Source organism: Pelodiscus sinensis, chromosome 14 (genome assembly GCF_049634645.1).
Source record: "Pelodiscus sinensis isolate JC-2024 chromosome 14, ASM4963464v1, whole genome shotgun sequence".
NCBI lineage: Eukaryota > Metazoa > Chordata > Testudines > Trionychidae > Pelodiscus > Pelodiscus sinensis.
Genome location: NC_134724.1, coordinates 39,446,972 through 39,467,406, shown reverse-complemented (window position 1 = coordinate 39,467,406; position 20,435 = coordinate 39,446,972). Strand labels below are relative to the sequence as shown.

The 20,435-nt window shown below is 49.3% G+C and overlaps 1 long non-coding RNA gene across 10 annotated transcripts in view; it reads right to left on the bottom strand.

The window, feature by feature from the left end:
• Nucleotides 1-19,840, bottom strand: part of LOC142818357 (uncharacterized) — a 50,093-nt gene extending 30,253 nt beyond the window's left edge. For 2 of the 10 annotated variants that reach the window (XR_012895837.1, XR_012895843.1), the window contains exon 1: nucleotides 17,428-18,774. This is a non-coding gene — a long non-coding RNA (uncharacterized LOC142818357). Of the gene's footprint in view, nucleotides 1-6,599; nucleotides 7,024-7,044; nucleotides 14,316-17,171; nucleotides 17,404-17,427; nucleotides 18,775-18,798 lie in introns of those variants that run through there. The other 8 variants (XR_012895841.1, XR_012895842.1, XR_012895836.1 and 5 more) reach the window with 6 other exon arrangements.
• Nucleotides 19,841-20,435: the final 595 nt, after the last annotated feature.

Below are 20,435 nucleotides of genomic sequence, written 5' to 3'. Positions count from 1 at the left end.
TGCCTTTGGACCTGCCCCTGCTCCTGCTTCCTGGGACCTGCTCTGGACCTGCTCCTGGGTCCTGCTCCTGCCTCCTGAGACTTGCTCCTACCTCCTGAAACCTGCTCTGGACCTGCTCCTGCAACCTGCTCTGGACCTGCTCCTGCCTCCTGGGACCCGCCCCTACCTCCTACCTTTGCTCCGGGTCTGCCTGGTCTGCTGGCCCCCCAACCCCCCGGTCTGCTGCCCCCCCAGCAGACCAGAGAGACGCGGAGCAAAGCCGCGGGGAGCAAAGCCACTCCGCATCTCCCTGGTCCGCTGGGGGGAAGCCCCAGTGGACCAGGGAGACGCGGAGCGGCCTTTCTCGCCGCGGCCTTGCTCCGCCTCTCCCTGGTCTCCTGGGGGAGGTTTTTCCAAAGGCAGCGTTGACAAGCCGCCACTTTTTTCATTTTAATTTTCTGTTTTTTTTTTTTTTAAATCAAGAAATGGAGTCAGGGCTCGGAAGAGCAGAGGCAGAGGCAGAGGCAGAAAGACTGCGGGGAGAGGGGGTGGAGCCCGCATACAGATGAGCCAGGGGGCTGGCGGAGGTTGCCGGGAAGGGAGGAAGGAAGGAGGGAGAGAGGGAGGTGAGCGGGACGCTGCCCAGAGGGCCCCCGGCACCCCACCCCACCACCACCCGGGCCTCCCTGCTGCGAGGGAGGGAAGGCCGGAGGAGGTGTGCGGGGTGGGTGAGTCGGTGGGTCTCGGTGCGGTCGCCATGAGCGAGGACAGGGCGGCGGCGGTGAGTGAGCGGGCGGGACTTAGAAAATTTCTATTCCCCCGCGCTGGGGGACGTCTTGGGAGGGGGAGAGTACGTCTGTGTGCGCCGTGAGATGAGGTGAGCTCGAGTGTAGTATCCGGACCAGGTTCCTGTTTGAAGATCGCCTGATTAAGCAACCGCCGTGGAATCGAATCCTTTGCTCCGTGGGACCTGATTGGATCCAGCCCTTTTTAGGGCTTCTGATACCAAGATTCTGCAATCAACAGCCTTATTTCTAGGCACCTCGGAAACCGCTCAGGAGCGTAAAAGCCTCCAGTTGTGTGTGGGTTTTTTTTTTTTTTTTGGCCTGGAAGGGATTTAAACCCCTACTGCGGTTTTTCTGCCGGCCGCTCTACAGCTGATCTGCAATCAGCTGTTCAGGCCCCGCCCAGGCACGTCTTTTGAGACTGCCTATTGGCGGAGGCTCTTCTGCTGGCTGAAAGCAACAGCTGCTCTCTCTCCTTTTTGCTACACTGGATCCTCTGCTATCGGCTGTGGATCTGCTCCGCTGGATCTGGATCTGGATCTGGACCTGGACCTGGACCTGGACCTTCCTGCTGCATTTGGACCTGCCCCTGCCTCCTGCTCCTGCTTCCTGGGACCTGCTGTGGACCTGCTCCTGCCCCCTGCTCCTGGGTTCTGATCCTGCCTCCTGAGACTTGCTCCTACCTCCTGAGACCTACTCCGGACCTGCTCCTGCCTCCTGGGACCCGCTCCTACCTCCTACCCCCGCCCCCCCCAGCAGACCAGGGAGACACGGAGCAAAGCCGCGGGGAGAAAAGCCCCTCCGCGTCTCCCTGGTCCGCTGGGGGGGGGCAGCAGGCCGGGGGGTAGGCGGGGGGCCAGCAGACCAGGAAGACACGGAGCAAAGGGGGGCGGGGGTCCCAAACACAGATGGTGGAACTGGACCCCAGACCAGTATCTACAATAATAGCAGTGGATCCAGTTCCTGGAATCCAGGTGGAGCCAGCCCAAGAGCTGGAACTGGTGGAACAGCCAATGCTAGGAACAAGCAGCAGAGGGCACCACAGAGCCTGCATCATTAACTGAATCTGTACAAGAGGCACTGCCAGAGCCTGCAACGCAACCCAGTGCACCAGCTGAGAGTGGTTCACAACCAGCAGATACACCCGTTTCTCCTGCATTGCTTCCATAGGAACCAAGCCCAAGTCTCAACCTAACAGGGAGCTGATATCTCTAGCATCAAGGGAGCAGTACCAGGCAGAGCATGAAGCAGATGAGAGACTCAAAGGAGCTTGGATGGTGACCTGGAGCGACCTACCACTTCTTGGCTCTTCTAACCAGTCCAGGTTTGTGGTAGAAAGAGGACTTTTATACAAAGACACTTTTTCTGGTGGGCACAAGGAGAACTGGCGTCCTCAGAGATAGTTGGTAGTTCAAACTACGTACAGGTAAAAGCTCCTGAGCTTAGCCCATGATCACCCTAGTGGCCATGTTGGGGTAAAGAGAATAAAAGACCTGTTGGGAAAGTCATTCTACTGGGACTGGATGGGCAAATATGTGTCTAGTGTGTGGGCCACCAGATGGGTTCGACCCCCCATAGCGAGGAAAAAAGATCTCCGAAATGTTCCAATAGGTTCCTGGCCTGCCATTGCAACCACAGAGGTAGGCAGTCGGTCTGTGGGTTAAGTTTAAAGGAGCAAACATCAGCAGTGATGTTGTGGTTGGTGTCTGCTACAGGCCACCGAATCAGGTGGATGAGGTAGATGAGGCTTTCTTTGGACAACTGAGAGAAGCTTCCAGATCGCAGGCCCTGGTTCTCGTGTGGGACTTTAATCACCCTGACATCTGTTGGAAAACCAATGTGGCAGTACACAGGCAATCCAGAAAGTTTTTGGAGAATGTTGGGGATAATTTCTTGACACAAGTGTCAAAGGATCCGACTAGGGGCCGTGTGCAGCTTGGCCTGCTGCTCACAAACAGGGAGGAACTAATAGGGGAAGTAGAGGTGGGTGACAACCTGGGAAGCAGTGACCATAAGATGGTAGATTTCAGGATCCTGATCAAAGGAAGAAAAGAGAGTAGTAAAATACACACCTTGGACTTCAAAAAAGCAGATTTTGACTCCTTCAGAGATCTGATGGGCAGAATCCCCTGGGATGCTAACATGAAGGGGAAAGGAGTCCAGAACAGCTGGCAGTATTTTAAAGAAGCCCCATTGAAGGCACAGAAAGAAACCATCCCGACGCGTAGCAAGAGAGGCAAACATGGTAGGAAACCGGATTGGCTTACAGGGGAAATCCTTGGTGAACTTAAGCACAAAAAGGAAGCTTACAAAAAGTGGAAACTTGAACAAATGACCAGGGAGGAGTTTAAATGTATAGCTCGAGAACGCTGGGGGGATTATCAGGAAGGCGAAAGCGCAATTGGAATTGTGACTGGCTAAGGATGTGAAGGATAACAAGAAAAGTTACTACAGGTATGTTAACAAGAAGAAGGTGATCAGAGAGGGTGTGCAACCCCTAGTGGATGAAGGAGGAAACCTAGTGACAGACGATGTGGGGAAAGCTGAAGTACTCAATGCTTTCTTTGCCTCTGTATTCACGGACAAGGTGGGCTCCCAGAATAATGCACTAAGTGACGCAAGATGGGATGAAAATGGATATCGACTCCCGTCTACCTCACCCTCCGCACTGTTGTCTCTGTATCAGAGACAGCTGCGTAGAGGTGGAGGATCAGGCCAATCCAACGACTTAAAATCTGGCTCCCACCTCCTCTCTCTTTGCTGCCTCTGATACAGAGACTGCTGGGGGAGGGGAATGCGTGTAGTCGACAGGATTAACTGATAAGCTTACGCTTATTGGTTAATCGTGTAGTCATCTACACACTGACATCCCTAGAGAAAACTACTAAATCTGGTATGGTCATCTGTAGCCTCTAACCAGCGAGCAGTGAGCAATACATCCAAGCTGATAAGTGCTGAGAACAGCTAAAAAGTGAACGATAACATCTAACTCTAGAATGGTGAACAATAAATTAAACTATAAACTGTTTAACATGAATAAACTGTAGCACCTGCTCAAAAGAACATGAACACTAGGCATTAAATGTATTTCAATATTAAAAGGTTTGTGTATTCCAAGGGTAAAATATACATGAGTTTTAGATATGTGATCTAAAACTATTTATGTAAGTAACTCCTATAATATAGATTAAAGACTGCAGTAAAGACTTCTAGTTCCCATTAATATGGTTGCCTAAAAGTCTAGGTATTTTCTAGGTGAGGTTTAGGTATAAATTAATGCAATAAGCCTACAAAACCTGTAAGACAACACTTTAGCTAAATAAAGGCACGAGGCCCCCAAAATTTTAAGCTTAAGCAGTAACTAAAAATAATCCTAGATAATACCATCTTAAACACTAAACTGCTGAAATGACTAAAGAAGTGACAGGTAACCATGAGATGCTAGTTCGTAACATCTGGAAATAAGTTAGAGACATCAGCAGATATCTAAAAACACAAATGCCATGGTAACTGACTGACTTACACTCCTAATAAGACTGAGGTAAAAGGATTAAGAATTTAGGGAAGAAGAGCAACCCAACATTATGGTGTGGTAAAGAATTACAAATTATGGGGCTCTTGTGCATTTGAAAGCCATGGAGGCCAGAGTCAGCAGGGGAGTCAGTCCCACGCTGACCCCAGGCTCCATGGTATGGGCTCCCCTGTCCCTCTGAATCATACAGAGGTGGCAGTTTCAACGGGGCAGCAGCTGCACAGCTGATCACGGGGCTCTTGTACATTTCAGAGGAGGAATGCGGAAGTGCCTATTGATTAGTCAATTACCTCATTTTAACATCCTTACTACAAATAAGGAAAAGGGCATGAATCCCCTACTGAATATTGCACTAGGCATGGTGGCATCAGTGTAACACATTATAAAAGTTGTATTTTACCCTGTGTGCCTTGAGAGATGCTGATGGTGGATGATGGAGAAGATAACTAACCCATGCCTTTCCTAACAACCTGGAGAGTGGAGTAGGTGGATGCTTAGCTTATTCTGAATTATCTCTATTTTCCATGCAAGGTTAGAGTGTTTGTGACTTTGTAGATGTATTACTTATAAATAGAGTCTGATTTCCTAAGTATGATTGTTTCAACTGTGCACCTTTAGACTCCCAACTGAACAATTCTCATAATAGTTTGCCGAAGACCCAAAGCATGTAATATTAGTATACTTAATAATTAATCAATTAATAAGCATGTAATGTTGAAGTGTTCAGTATGTACCCCTGTAATTGAAGAGGACATATTTCTTGAAGTCCCATTTTTCTCTTTGGAATTCAAATCTTTCACCACAACCAATCTATCCAATTTCAGTGCTAAGTAAGGAAACTAAATTATTATTATAACCACTGTACAGTCAATAGATCTGACACAGGGCATGTGTTTCCTATTCTGATTAGTCAAATGCTTAGGAAAGCAAACCCACACTGTTGCACTGCAGTGGCAGCAAGCTGAATCCTCTACAGCTCTCTCCTAAAGGAGTGTGGATCAAACCATGAGGCCCTTGCAGGATTTTTACTCCTTAGGTAAATGGATCCTTTTATTGAGTAAGGACCTCAGGATCTGGCCTCATTTCAATACTTTATTGTGGCAACTTAGCATTTTGGAGGACTATCTCACCATCTTGTGACTCCTGAAATCCTTACCCAAGAAAGAGGTCGATGGGAGGGGGGAAGATACTGCAAAAAGTTTGCTTATGAGTGGCATAATATGGCCCCAAAATAGGACTCAGTTGTTTCAGTGCAATATACTTTCAGATAAGATCCATGTTCATTTCCAGAATGCTATTGCATTCCAGCAGCAGGCATCTTCCTATATTTGTATATGAAAGCATGTTTTTTCCAAGACTAACCTCATAGGATTCTACTGCTGCCGAAGACCCAAAGCATGTAATATTAGTACACTTAATAAATTAATAAGCATGCAATGTTGAAGTGCTCAGTGTCTACCCCGTAACTGAAGAGGAAATATTTCTTAAGTCCCATTTTTCTCTTTGAAATTCAAATCTTTCACTACAACCACTCCATCACCACCATTGCTGGTGGTGTTCAAAGATGTATCTTTTTTTTAACACATCCATTTGTGGAGCTCTTGACTCATGTAATACAACTGTCCCTCCACATGAAGCACTCTGACAATTAAAAAACACAACCATAGTTAGTTGTGTGTGCCTATTAAGCTGTGGCTTGTATTTATGGAATCCTCATGCCTCTATTACTGTAATGTCTAGGCTCTATCAATCAAAATCAGAGTTATGATAGTTCTTTGCAAAGAACAAGTCTGTATCTGTCACACTTCAAGGATCCCAGAGACACTGAAATTTTACCCAATTCAGTGAAACACTTAAGTACCTGCTCTAAAGGGTGTGTTATATTTATGCCTTAACACTTTATTCCTTTGCTTATTAAGCTGTATTTAAAATGTATACAATGCTTATTTTGTCTTTAAACCATTTTATTCTAACATGTAAAATTGTTCTAAATGTGAAAAAATAGTCAAGCAGTCCTAGTGTTCCCCATAAAAGAAATGTTAAAAAGGCCCCCAAGTCAAAAGCGAACACCTCCAAAATGAGATCAGCACCTGGGACATAAACCAGAAAGGAGATATGGAAACCTGTCAAAATGCAAGATAAAAGAGTTCTTTACTATTCTCCATTTGCCAAAGCAACACATACAAACCATCCAAAATCATCTGATAGGAGTCTCTAACATGCATACCCCACTTTGACAGCTGTAAGCTTCTCAAACGCCACCACCAAAACAAAACCCAGACAACTTGCAAAATAACTTCTACCTGAAAACAGTCAGAAGGGTGGCTGTCATATCACCACATTAGCTTGTGGAAAAGAGCAACCCCTCAGTTTAAGAATGTCACTGGCACATAACATGCACCAGACGTGCTCTGACAGCTCTTAGGAGACTTCCACAGCTTGTAGGGATGCTGTGTAGGAGGGGGATGGCAGGGTGCAGGCGATTACACAATTAACAGAAAAGCCTGAGCCTGTCAGTTAATATATCAACTACACCTTCCCCCCCTCCCCCCGCCTCCGAGGCAGCAAAGAGGGGCTCCTGCCTGCTGCTGCCTGTGGGGCCGCCGGCACATGGGTTGGGCTGGGTGAGGAAAGGACACAGCGAGGCTGAGGGGCCCCTTTCCTGCGCTGCTTCCTCGAGTGCCCCTCCAGGGGGAGAGGCGGGGCTGAGGGGGGGGTCTGGCTGGGACGTGCCAGGGAGAGACTCACAGGCTGCACTTTGGAAACGACAACGCCCAGGACGCGTCCAGCCCGCTGACGTCACTTCCTCTTTCAACCGCTTCCATTTTCGCCTCGTTTTGCAAATGGAAGCTTCGGCTAAAGCAGTGGTCCCCAACGTTTTGGGGCTGCCGGGTGCCTGGGGGCGGGGCCGCTCACGCGCTGCGCATATGGGGGCAGGGCCGCTCACAGGCCACGTGACTGGGGGCAGGGCCAGGCATGCGCTGCACGCCCAAGGTCAGCACCGGCATGTGCTGCGATCCCGGGCAGGGGCTGCCCAGGTTCCGCGCGGCGCCCCCAGGGCCGGGGCTAGCGCGGCACCCCTGAGGGTGGGGCCAAGGCCAGCGCCAGGGCCGGCAAGGGCATGTGTGGGGGCCAGGGCCAGGGCACGCGCTGCGCACGCGGGGGCGGGGGTCAAGGTCGGCACCGGCACGCGCGGCGCAGCCGGGGCTGGCCATGCGCCCGGGGCTGGCACCTGCTGCATGCCTGGGGGCAGGGCCAGCCCAGATTGCTCCGCAGGTGCATGTAAAGGGCCCGGCGGGCGCCATGGCGCCCGCGGGCACCGGGTTGGGGACCACGGGGCTAAAGCGTCCCCCACCCAATCAGGACGCGCCGGGGGAAAGCGGAAGGCGTCGTACACTGGGTCCGCGCACGTGCCGCTGGCTCCGCAGTGTCTGCTGGGAGATGGAGGCCGGGGCAACTACAGCTCCCACAAATCGCTGCGGCTCCCCCGCTCCCCTCCTCCCCCCCGCGCAGCTGGGCCGGGAGCGCCTGACTGTGGTGCAGCTCCGGCGGGCGGGACCATGGGGGAGGGGTGGTTTGGCCGGCCCCATCGGGGTTGACGTGGGTGCAGCCTGGGCCCCGCTCACAGCCTTGGCCTGGAGGGGGCGGCCAGCTGAGGGGATGTCACGTGAGGCCCGGGGTGCGGGTGCCCGAGGGGAGAGCGAGGTGGCGATGGAGGGGTCAGGGCGGGTGCGGACACCTGCTGGGTGGGAGCAGGAGGTGAAGTGATTTCAGAGAAGGAAACTGAGGCACAGATGCCAGCCAAGGAAAGACGACTTGATGTGGGGAGGTGCTATTGGCCCCAGTCCTGGGATGGGTCACTCACCCCCCACCCGGTCAGGCTGGCTGCTCCCACTGACTGCACAGCTTAGGGATGCTCCGGCTATGACTGTTCTCCTGGAAACCAGCACTTCCTGCCCCTCCTTGACAGTTAGAAATTTCTGGCTCCTCACCCCACGCTGTAAAGACTGATAGCCTGCATTTCTCACCATGTCCCCCATACACATTTTTCTCCTTGAGTCAGCCCCCTGCTTAGTACCCTTAGTTCCTTGCCCCTGCTATGAGATCTCTGTACAGAGACAGAGCAAAAAGGCATCTGTAAAGATCCTAGGATAGCTCCCTTTCAGAAGGGTACGTGTGTTTTCCAGCAAAGGGAGTAACCAGCCCCTCTCCCCCTGTTTAGTGTCTGTTTAAAAAAAACCCAGCTGTGATTGTGCCAATGGAAAAACAGATTTCTCTGTACATTATTACCAAGCTTAGAGGGGCAATCACATTCTTCTGTATCTCCAGAAACAACAAGGAGTCCTGTGGTCCCCTAAAGACTAACAGATTAATTTGGGCATAAACTTTTGGGGGTAAAAACCACTTTGTCAGATGCACTTCATCATATACCTTGAGGTTTTCCCAGCTGCTCCTATTGGCCAGAATCATGGACAATGGGAGCAGCACTTGGGAGCAGTAGGAGGAGGGGTGTGAAGCCAGGTAAGCACCCCCTCATGCCCAGACTCCGCACCCCTAGCCTACTCCTACACCCTCCCCACGACCAGATACTGTACCCTCATCCCATTCCTGCACCTCCCTCCTAGCTAGACCTCATCCCTTCCTGCTTCCAAAGTCCCATCCAGACACCATCTCTTGTACTCCCCCTTTTTTGAGGAGTAATGTCAGTTCGAACCAAGGGGTTTAGTTCGAACTAACGCGTCCCGGCGCGCACTTTCACTTTAGAAACAGCTGGCATTTGGAGTAACACTCCAGAGAGATCATGCTAATGAAGCGCGGGATATTTAAATCCCCACTTCATTGACTATTTTGCATGTCAGAGTGGTGCTTCTCTGGAGCGCAGGGGTGAGCCAGGCACATAGCTCCAGGAACGTCTGCTTTCGCATGCGAAAGTTCCGGAGCCATTGCTGGTCGTCCCATTGCCCCAGGACCAGCCCGTCGCACCAGTCAGTACTGGTGTCCAGTCTTCACAAGGACCTCTCCACGGTGGGGTGGGGACACCACAGGGACACCATGGCCTCCCTGCTGAGGGAGTTCAGAGCGACCTCCGCCTCGAGGTCCTGGACGAGGAGTGCAGCAGCATGGAGCAGCAGCTGCAGGCACTCCAAAATGGCCAGACGGGGCCAGAGCAGGCACAAGGCCACCCCTGGCTCCATGGCACAAGAAGAGAGCTGAGGTGGTAAAATCAGCAAATGGCACTAAGGCACAAGGCTGTGGTGTCCAACAAGGCAGAGGGCAACCACAAGTAGAACTGCCACGGCTGTCAGTTCCTGCAAGAGGTCTTAAAGCTCACAGCAGGAAAGAAACGGCTGTCCCGGGAGATCCCTTTAAGCACGTGTCTTGAAGGAACTCCAGCTCCTGCCCCCAGAAAGGGCTAGTGCCCTTTTGCCCTCTCCAAAATTGTTCTGGGCTCCTGCTTTTGCGCAAGAGCATCCCGCCAATGTAGATGCTCTCTTGTGCAAAAGCGCATCCTCAGCCTCCCCCTGCAGCCAGTTGAGCCTTGCCTGCTCTGCTCTCAGTCCCCCAAAACAACCCCCAGTCTCCCAGCAGAGCCTCCAATATCCCCAGCAACAGCCCCTCCCCAGTCCATTGTCTTCTCCCCAGGTAAGAGGGTCGCCTGGGCCCCTCTTCTCTGCCTCTTCTCCGTCCAGTGTCCTCCCCTTGCTGGGGTCAGCTGGGCCGGTCACTGGGGTCCCTCTCTGCAGCCCATTGTCTGTCATCTGGCCAGAACTGGCTGTATCCTCCAAGCAGGGTTGAGGTCACCAGGGTACCAGACACCATGGCTCCAACTCTGGGCTGTTCTCTGAAACAACAAACTCCCCACCTTTGTCACGTTAAACCAGTAACTGCTGAACACTGAGTGCCCCCCTGTATGTAACACCCCCCTTTTAATACCCAAAACTCCCCCCTTCCTCACACTTCTCTCTTGGTGTTCACACCTCCACATCAGCTGCTAGAAGTGGACCTCATCCTCCCTGACTGAATTGACCTCGTTATCTCTTGCCTTACTCCTGACTGGTACTCTTTTCTTATGCCTACGAAAGCTTATGCTCCAATAAATCTGTTAGTCTATAAGGTGCCACAGGACTCTTTGTCACTTTTGCAGATTCAGACTAACACGGCTATCCCTCTGATACTTGACGCTTCCTTTACGGCTCTGCATATTGCGTTCAATATCACCAACCCAGCTGCATGATCCATTGCAACCTCAGTGGTAATGCACAGAGCTTCATGGCTCCAGTTTGCAGGAGTACCCAAAGAATAGCAATCAAAGGTGGAGGACCTCCCCTTCAATAGACAAAAACTGTTCACAGAGAAAACTGATGAAGTTCTCCACATCAGCAAGGACTCAAGAACTACATTAAGAACACGGGGCACGTACGCACCGCTCTACAGGCACAAACATTATACTCCATATCAGAGGCACAGGCCCTTTCCGTACTCTGCACCTCAACATAGACTGTTCGACCAGCATTGTCCCAGACAGTGCAACAGAAACGACGCCCCCCCCCAGAACAATAGGACGTCTAATCAACAGAATAACTGACAGCGAGTTTAACGCGCTGGTCAAGGGCCTGCAAACCATTACTGTGATTGGTCACCATTGGGAAGAGGCCAGATTGTTTCATCACCGTCTAAGACCATTCCAATGACAATGGGCCTCCATCACCTCCAATGATGGGTCCTTGAGCTAGTAACATCCAGCTACTCGATTCCTTTCACTTCACTCCCTCCTCTTTCCTCTCCTTCCCCATTCCTCTTCAGGGACCCGTCTCATGAGACTCTTCTGAGGCAAGAGGTCCTGTACCTCCTTACCATCGGAGCAGTAGATAAAGTACCCAAAGAGTTCAGGGGCAAGGGATTTTATTTTATTTATCCCTTTAATATTTTCTTACCCAGAAAATGTCACGTGGGTAGAGGGCAATCTTAGACCTCCATCATCTCAACCGACATCTTCACAAACAAATATTCAAGATGGTGACCTTAGCATCTATTACTCTAGCTCTCAATGGCGGGGATTGGTTTGCATCTCACAACCTGTAGGATACCTACTTTCAATGTCACAATCAACCCAGCGCACAGGTGTTTCCTAAGATTTGTCGTCTGAGCCAAGCACTTCCAATACAGAGTTTTATCCTTCGGACTGTCTTCAGTGCCCAGAGTCTTTTCAAAGACACTTGTCATAGTGGCCCACCTCTGTCAAGCCGGGATCATTATCTTCCCATATCTTGACGACTATTTGATCAAGGACCCATCCTTTGACGACACACTGCAATCCACCACCATGACGAGGGCAGTCTTCAAAGCTCTTGGCCTTATAATCAATTTCCAAAAATTGTTGATGACACCTCAACAATCTTTGGAATTCATCGGCGCATGCCTAGACTCATCCACTGCCCGAGCATACCTGCCACTAAACAGGTTTCAGGTTATTCAGGATCTCGTACAGGTCCCATGATTTCCGTACTTACCTGCCTTCAACTCATGGGGCACATGGCAGCTACCACATAAGTTGTAGTGCATACAAGGCTTCACCTGTGGTGCCTTCAGCACTGGATAGTTTCAGTCTATGTTCCTGGCAAACATGACATTCACAGGAGAATTGCAGTACCACCAAAAGTGGTGAAGTCTTTGGGTTGGTGGACTGTCCCCACCAACATGTTAGCCAGTGAACCCTTCCACTTACCTCAACCCATGATGCAAATTACAACCGACGCATCTTTGGTAGGCTGGGGAGCACATCTCAACAGCCATTGCGTCAGAGCTGCTGGTTCATACAAGAAACATCCCACCATTTTAAGCACCTAGAATTGAGAGCGGTTTTCAATGCATGCAAGCATTTTATCACTCTTATCTGAGGCCACACCATATCCCTACATAAACCATCAGGGAGAAGCTTGATCGCATTCCCTATGTGCAGAGGCAATACGCCTACAGAACTCGTGCATCCGCTACGATGTAACGATTCTAGCGTCATATCTACATGGCAAAGACAACACCACTGCTGACGCACTCAGCAGGTACTTTGTCACAAGCCACGAGTGGGAACTACATTATCTGGTGCTACAAGTCGTCTTCCACCTCTGGGGCTTCCCAACCATAGACCTATTCGCCACACATCGAAATGCAACATGCCAGTACTACTGCTCCAAAGCAGGCATTGGACCGAGATATTTGGGAGGTGCTTTTCTCCTCAACTGGAGTGATCAGTTGCTTTAAATCTTTCCTCCGACTCCCCTGATACCGAGAGTCTTAGAAAAGATCACCAGGGACAACGCAACAGTAATCCTCATAGTCCCCTGTAGGGGGTGGGGCGAGAGCTATAAAAGCCCAGCCAGCAGTCTCAGTCAGGGCTGAGCCTGCAGAGGGACCAGAGGCTTGCTCAGGGCTCCCAGTCTGGGAGGCTGAGACAGAGGCCTGGCCTGGGCCTCCAATGTTCCGGGAGCCAGAGGCCGACTACTGGCCACCTGCATAGGAGGCTGAGGCCCGGCCTTCCTACCCTAGCAGACCCCGCAGAGGACCCAGAGGGCCAGCTGGGTTCTGTGCCCAAGCCCCTGCCCAGGAACTGAGAGAAGCTGCTGCCAAAGCCAGAAGGTTGGCCAAGACCCCGACAGAGCCTGACCCTGCGGACCGACCCTGTGGGGCATAGTGGAGTGGGTGGGCCTGTGCCGCTCCCTGCCACCCACCTACTGGGTGGCAGTCTTCTCCTCGCCACTGCCACAGGCGATTAGCCTGCACCCCTTCTGAACAAGAAGCCCCTAAACCTGCTGTGTTGGTTTGCTTGTAGCCATGCCCTGAACCAAGGGCCTGGCCACTACCTATAAACTAACTGTGTTTATTGCTGCCATGCCCTGAACCAGGGCCTGGCTGGTCTGTAAACTGACTCTGGGATTGTTAGTTGCCACGCCCTGAACCAGGGCCTGGCCTAGCTTAAACTGACTCTGTGTTTGTCTGTGGCCATGCCCTGAACCAGGGCTTGGCCTATCCCCAAAAGGGGACTGTGTGGACTTGCCACCCACCCTGAACCAGGGCCAGGCCTGTATGCATCTCTCTATATATTTATATAAGCAGACTTTGTCATGTGCCACCTGCCTGAAGGAAGGCCGGGCATGGACGTGTAATGGGGCGGAGTGGCCGCCCACTGACGCAGAGGAGGAGGAACCCCTCCAGGAAGCCAAGCCAACTACACCCCCTTTTGGCCATGTCAGACATGACTTCCTTATTTTTTTCACGTCTCCTCACCCACCCTATCCCCTACCCAAATGCTACAAACTGTTGACTCAGGACCAAGGAACCCTAGTGCACCCTCATCCGGATCACCTTCATCTCACAGTGTGGTTCCTAGTTGGTTCCGAGATGTGGAAAAGATCTGTTCCCAAGAGGTTAAACATGTTCTGCTCCAGAGCAGGAAACCCACCACTCGAACTACTTACCTGCACAAGTGGTGTAGTTTCATTCTTGGTGCATGGACAACAGTCTAGATCTGACCTCTGCCCCCATCCATCGCATTCTTGACTACATCCTGCATTTAAAACATTCTGACCTAGTGCTGTCATCTCTCAAGGTGCAGTGGAGGGTTTCTGACAACAAGTGGAGGGCTATTCGGTGTTTGCTTACCCGATCACTAGGAGGTTCATGAAAGGGGTGGCAAATCTCTACCCACCACAGAAAGCCCCTCAACCATGGAATTTAAAACTGGTCTTGGATGCCCTAACATGACCCCCCCCTTCGAACCCTTGGTGACCTGCCCTCTGCCACTATTAACCACGAAGGTTGCCTTCTTGTTAGCAATAACATCTGCATGCAGAGTAGGGCAGCTACACAGTATTTACAAATCAGGGGGTTATGCTCCACCCTCAACTGACCTTGCTGCCAAAAATACACTTGGATTTTCACAACAACAAGCCTATCATCCTCCCAACCTTCTACCCCAAACCACACTTCTCCTACCAAGACGCAAGGCTCCACACATTAGATGTACATAGGGCACTAGCCTTTTACATCAATAGAACATGACCTTTCCAGAAATCTCAATGACTGTTGATTTCAATGGCTGATCGTTCTAAAGGCAAGTCTCTCTCTGCACAATGCATCTCCTAACTCATTGTTTTGGTCATAGTGCGTTGCTACTCATTGCAGAACAAGTTGCTGCCAGAGACACCAAGAGCCCATTCTACCAGGGCAGTAGCAGCCTCTCTCAAGGGAGTTCCCTTATGTGACATTTGTCAAGCTGCCACGTGGTCCTCTAACTACACCTTTGCAAAGCATTATGCTATCCCCAACAATTTTATTAGTGACCTAGCAGTTGCCTCTGTAGTGCTATTCACAGCAGCAAAACCTTAACTCTGAATCACACCTTCCTTATTTCGGGCCACTGCTACGAAGTCACTTACAATGAAGCACCCATGGGGGCACCACTTGAAGAAGAGGAAGTTGCTCATCTTGGTGCACTAACAACAGTTCTTTGAGATGTGTGTCCTTGAGGGTGCTCCATTACCCGCCCTCCTCCCCGCTTCAGAGTTTCTCCTTTATGTTTTTTCAGATACTTGGTGATTAGGAAGAACTGGCAGGAGCCAGACTGCACATGAGAAACGGCGCGAATGGCACGAGGCACCTAACATGCATGCGCAGTCCAGCAGACCACTGCTGATGACTCTATCTGCGGCACCGGGACATGCCCGACACCTACAGTGGAGCACCCACGGGGACACTCATCTCGAAGAACCATCATTACTGCATCAAGGTGAGTAACTTCCTCTTACCAGTAATATATGCTCCCTTATGTTATAGCTGTGTATTTACGTTTTTATGCTCCAGTAGCCTCATATGAATAATTTACTATTTAAGGTATTTAGAGATAAGATGACGCATTTTGTCATCACAGGTGGCTGGCTGGCAGTCCACTGAAAGGTTTGTGTTTGAGCAGGTGAACAGTGTGCCAAAAATTTTGAGAACCACTGTCTTAGAGTAAGGCTGCTAATGTGGTAAGCGTAAGTGAGATACTAAAGAACTCAGTTATATGTAGTTAAAATTTCTGTAACGTTCCATGGTGTGACTGTTCAGCCTCAACCAGGCTTCCTTCCCCATATGGAGAAAGTTATGGATTACATCTTCCTCCTTTTGAATCTCAGCCTGAAAAACTCTTCAGAACAGCTCATGTGGCCTCATTCTGGAAGGATCACGATGCCTACACAGCCCATGTCAGTAAACGCACTTTCAAGGCTACAGACATTGTATTCAAATACATCTCAAAAGCTTTCAATAGATTTACTGTGTCTCTGGAGCAAATTTCTGCCTGTCTGCAACTGAATGGATAAAGAGGTGGGCCTAGATCCTGAAAACAGTTGAAGAATATGCATGTTACCCATATTTGTGAATGTTCACACCCATTCACTACAACACAGAATTACATTTACATTGATTATTGTCAGGGACTTTAACCCGGATGGCCTCCGTTCGTTGTCTGACCGCAAAGAGACAGGCAACACCAGCAAGATCCAATCACAAGCTCTTTATTGAATAGTGCGCACTACAATAGAGAGCGGCCCGTCTCCTAAGTGAACTAGCTCTTTTTTCAGTAACAAGTAAGATTATATAGACAGTTCCGTCGCGTCATAAAACATTTGCCTAAGCATCTCAGCTCCTCTTTAATTAATTTGAAGCTTCTAGTGTTAATGCGTATATTTCATGGCTTTAAGCAATTCATAATGCGTCAACAGCTGTCTTATCAGCCTAGAAGGCAAGTACCAAACAACAAGGAGACAGGGAGTTAAAACAAACAGAGGGCAGAGACAGTTTGTTAAGATCAGGGTGAGAACAGAAACAGGGAGTTACCTTATCAGCTGTTCTCATCACAGGCACAGCCTTTCACTTACTTTATTTTGCAACTTAAGCAAGTACTTAGGGATTGCCCTTTGCTTGAGCCATATTTCTAGTTCTGTTCTGTTCAGGAACTACCTAGAAACCTTTGTTAACTTCTTTCCTTGATCTGTCTTAACATAACTGCACTAGGCCTATATCTCTAGGGCCTTAAATTCCCCCTTTGTCCCTAGAGTACCACGAAGGGACTCTTGGGACATATTGCAACAATTACTACTTGACGGAGCACATCTTAGTGCCCATCTAACATCTACAACGGATTATGGCATAAAAAACTACTAAGCCACAAATAATAATAACAGCACTACGAAGTAAGTTATGGAGCCAACTACTTATATTTGGAAACTAGCTAAACAGGTCACTCCACCAGGAATCCCCTTGTTCTTAAGACTTTGCACTAGGGGTTCAAGTCCTTTTATAGCCTCCATTTTAAGAGGGTATTGTCTCTGAGCAGGGGGAGACATATTGCTCTTCACCACTGGATTTAAAGGTGAGACAGATTTCACTAGACCCACATCATGTTTTCCTCCCCACACTATAGGGTTAACTTCATTCTGGACTCAAAGGGGAAGTATCTCACAGTTACTGCTAGCCAATTGTGTTAGCAAATAGGCTTTTTCAATCGGGAACCGGAGGGAAATACTCTCGGGAGTACAGAAAATTTGTGCATGCAATTTACACAGCAAATCTCTTCCTAGCAGATTTACTGGACTATTCATTAACAGAAAAGAATGCTGAACAGAAATAGGACCCAATGTAGCCATACAATTATTGGTCATGAAGTGGCGTTCAGGTTTCTCAGTAACTCCCACAACACATTTTTCTATTTCACTTTTTGGTGCTGCTCCCGTAGGTATTGCCGAATGAGAAGCTCCCGTATCCACTAATAATTCAAAAGTCTTTTGTCCTACTTTAAGGGGAACCACAGGAAATCGCGTATCACACTTAAACCGTACCATTCCAGCTTCATAAACCTCAGGACCCCAGTGGAGCGGCGCTTCCCTTCATTCTTGATCCGCAGAAAACTGACCCACCACCTCAGGCTTGTAATAAGATTTCAGCTTGAGCGGACATTCCTTCTTCCAGTGTCCTACCTCACCACAGTGGTAGCACTCATTACAGCCAGGGACACCACCACCTCCGTGCTTTCGCCCTCTAACTAATCCACCCTTTCCTCTTCCAACAGACCCTCCCCTACTACTGTAATTTTACCTGCGGCCCCCTCCTCTGTCTCCTGATACGGCCACAGCCAGCAGCGACACTTGATCCTTCATATCTTTTTGTTTCTCCTTTCTTTCTCTTTTTCTCTTTTCTTCCCTCTCATTGTACACTCGTGTTGCAATGCTCACTACTTCAGGCAAACTCTTCCTTTGCATCCCGTCTGGGTGTTCCCTAAATCTTTTTGCAATATCCTCTGCACACTGCGCCATAAAAACCATCTTTATCATTTCTTTGCCAGAGTCTGAGTCAGGATCTAGATTGCTATGTTTCCTAATTTCAGTAGTCAATCGTGTACAAAAGTCAGAGGGGTGCTCATTAGGGAATTGGACACATGCGGTAACCTTGCTCTAATTGGGGGTAACTTCTCTCGCTGCCTTCAGTCCGTGCAAAATAGCCTGTCGATAACGGGCTAAACTAAGCTTGCTCCTATCCACATTCGGATCCTAGTTGGGCTCAGCAGCAGTGGGCATGGTTCCTTAATTCTGAGCCTCGTGATATGTCCTAGCCTTTTCCTTAACTTTTTGCCTCTCATCCTTGGTGAGGAGAGTATCCAACAATTGATTTACATCAGTCCAAGTTGACAAGTGGGTGGAAAAGATAGTACGAAACGTTCTTTCAACCACCTCTGGGTTATCCCGGAGTCGTGGCATGGAGCGCTGCCAATTTAACAAATCAGCTGTTGTAAATGGGGTATGGGTGTACACCATCGTAGCTGATCTATTACTCTGGGGAACCGGGTAAGCTTGTAAAGGAGCTAGCTGCGACTCCTGGGACCCCGGTAACTTCTTAAAAGCTGTTATAAAGCTCCTAGATGGCTCATCTATGGCTAGGGAAGCCATCGCAAGATCTTTTTTCTGCTCCTGTGTTGCTACTTGCTCAGCCTCCTCATGTAATCTTGGACTCTGCCTCCGTGGTACTCCCATAGGAAAGTACTCATTGTCTTCTGATTGGGTTCCCAGGGCATAGGGCTGGGGAAGTTTAACAGATCTTTCTTCACAAATGGCCTGCAGGGCCATCTCTCTTTCCTTTGGCTTATAATTGAACCATACAAATAGATACGCTATTTGTCTGGGTCTAAGATTGACCAATATGTCTCTCAAGGCATTCATCTTTTCTACAGAGAAAGTTCCGCAGTCTGGCCAATCATTATCCGGGGACAAATGGGCAGTGAGTGAAGGCCATTGAATTTGACATAAATTCCTCATTTTAGATTTAGCTAAACCGGTTGTTCTAGAGATACCCTTCCAATCTCTGAGTACCAGGGACAACGGGGCATCCCCCGGGCATTTACTGCCACCCTGTCCCATTTCTCACAGTTAAGGGACTCTAACTCCAACCTCTAAATACCGAGCGCTCACTTACCTCTCCAGGGACTCTAACCCTGAAGACCTAGATCCTACTCAATGGGTAGGTCGACGTTGCTGGATTTCTACGGGCTCTGGCTGGTTCACAGGACACGCCTTATCGCTGAAGCAGAGATCAGGCCACCTGGCAAGGCTTCTCAAAACCGAAGGATGCGCGCTGCGTTGCTTCAGGGTCCGACCCTCTGCACCGGAGAGTCAGACAGGTCCCATCTGGGGTGCCAAATTTGTCAGGGACTTTAACCCGGATGGCCTCCGTTCGTTGTCTGACTGCAAAGAGACAGGCAACACCAGCAAGATCCAATCACAAGCTCTTTATTGAATAGTGCGCACTACAATAGAGAGCGGCCCGTCTCCTAAGTAAACTAGCTCTTTTTTCAGTAACAAGTAAGATTATATAGACAGTTCCGTCGGTCATAAAACATTTGCCTAAGCATCTCAGCTCCTCTTTAATTAATTTGAAGCTTCTAGTGTTAATGCGTATACTTCATGGCTTTAAGCAATTCATAATGCGTCAACAGCTGTCTTATCAGCCTAGAAGGCAAGTACCAAACAACAAGGAGACAGAGAGTTAAAACAAACAGAGGGCAGAGACAGTTCGTTAAGATCAGGGTGAGAACAGAAACAGGGAGTTACCTTATCAGCTGTTCTCATCACAGGCACAGCCTTTCATTTACTTTATTTTGCAACTTAAGCAAGTACATAGGGATTGCCCTTTGCTTGAGCCATATTTCTAGTTCTGTTCTGTTCAGGAACTACCTAGAAACCTTTGTTAACTTCTTTCCTTGATCTGTCTTAACATAACTGCACAAGGCCGAATTCTCTAGGGCCTAACATTATTAAGATAATTTCTCCTATTGGACACCAACACACTGCATTAGGGAAGGGATAGTGGCAGAAACACAATGGGGGGCATTCTTGGGAATACCATTTCAGCACCCAAGTGGGCCTTTGCAAACTTGTCAGTAAGAAATGTATGTTTTTAAAATCACTCATCACACCTCCAGTTGCATCACATAGCACATAGGACAGTACATTCTGCAAACAGTGGTAAGAGAAGGCTTTAGTTCCCCTGTTATATCAAGACACACTGCACTAGAAGCACACGTGAGGAGCACGACCTAGACAGATTAGAGGATTGGGCCAAAAGAAATCTGATGAGGTTCAACAAGGACAAGTGTAGAGTCCTCCACTTGGGATGCAAGAATCCCAAGCATTGTTGCAGGCTGGAGACCGAATGGCTAAGTAGCAGTTCAGCAGAAAAGGACTGGAGATTACAGTGGATGAGAAGCTGGATATGAGTCAATAGTATGCCCTTGTAGTCAAGAAAGCCAATGGCACATTAGGGTGCATTAGGAGGAGCATTGCCAGCAAATCTAGAGAAGTGATTATTCCCCTTTATTCGGCACTGGTGAGACCACATTTGGAGTATTGAGTCCAGTTCTGAGCCCCCCCACTATAGAAAGGATGTGGACACACTGAAGAGGGTCCAGCGGAGGGCAACCAAAATGATTAGGGGGCTGGAGCATATGAACTACGAGGAAAGCTAAGGGATTTGGGCTTGTTTAGTCTGCAGAAGAGAGGAGTGAGGGGGGATTTAACAGCAGCATTCAACTTTCTGAAGGGAGGTTCCAAAGA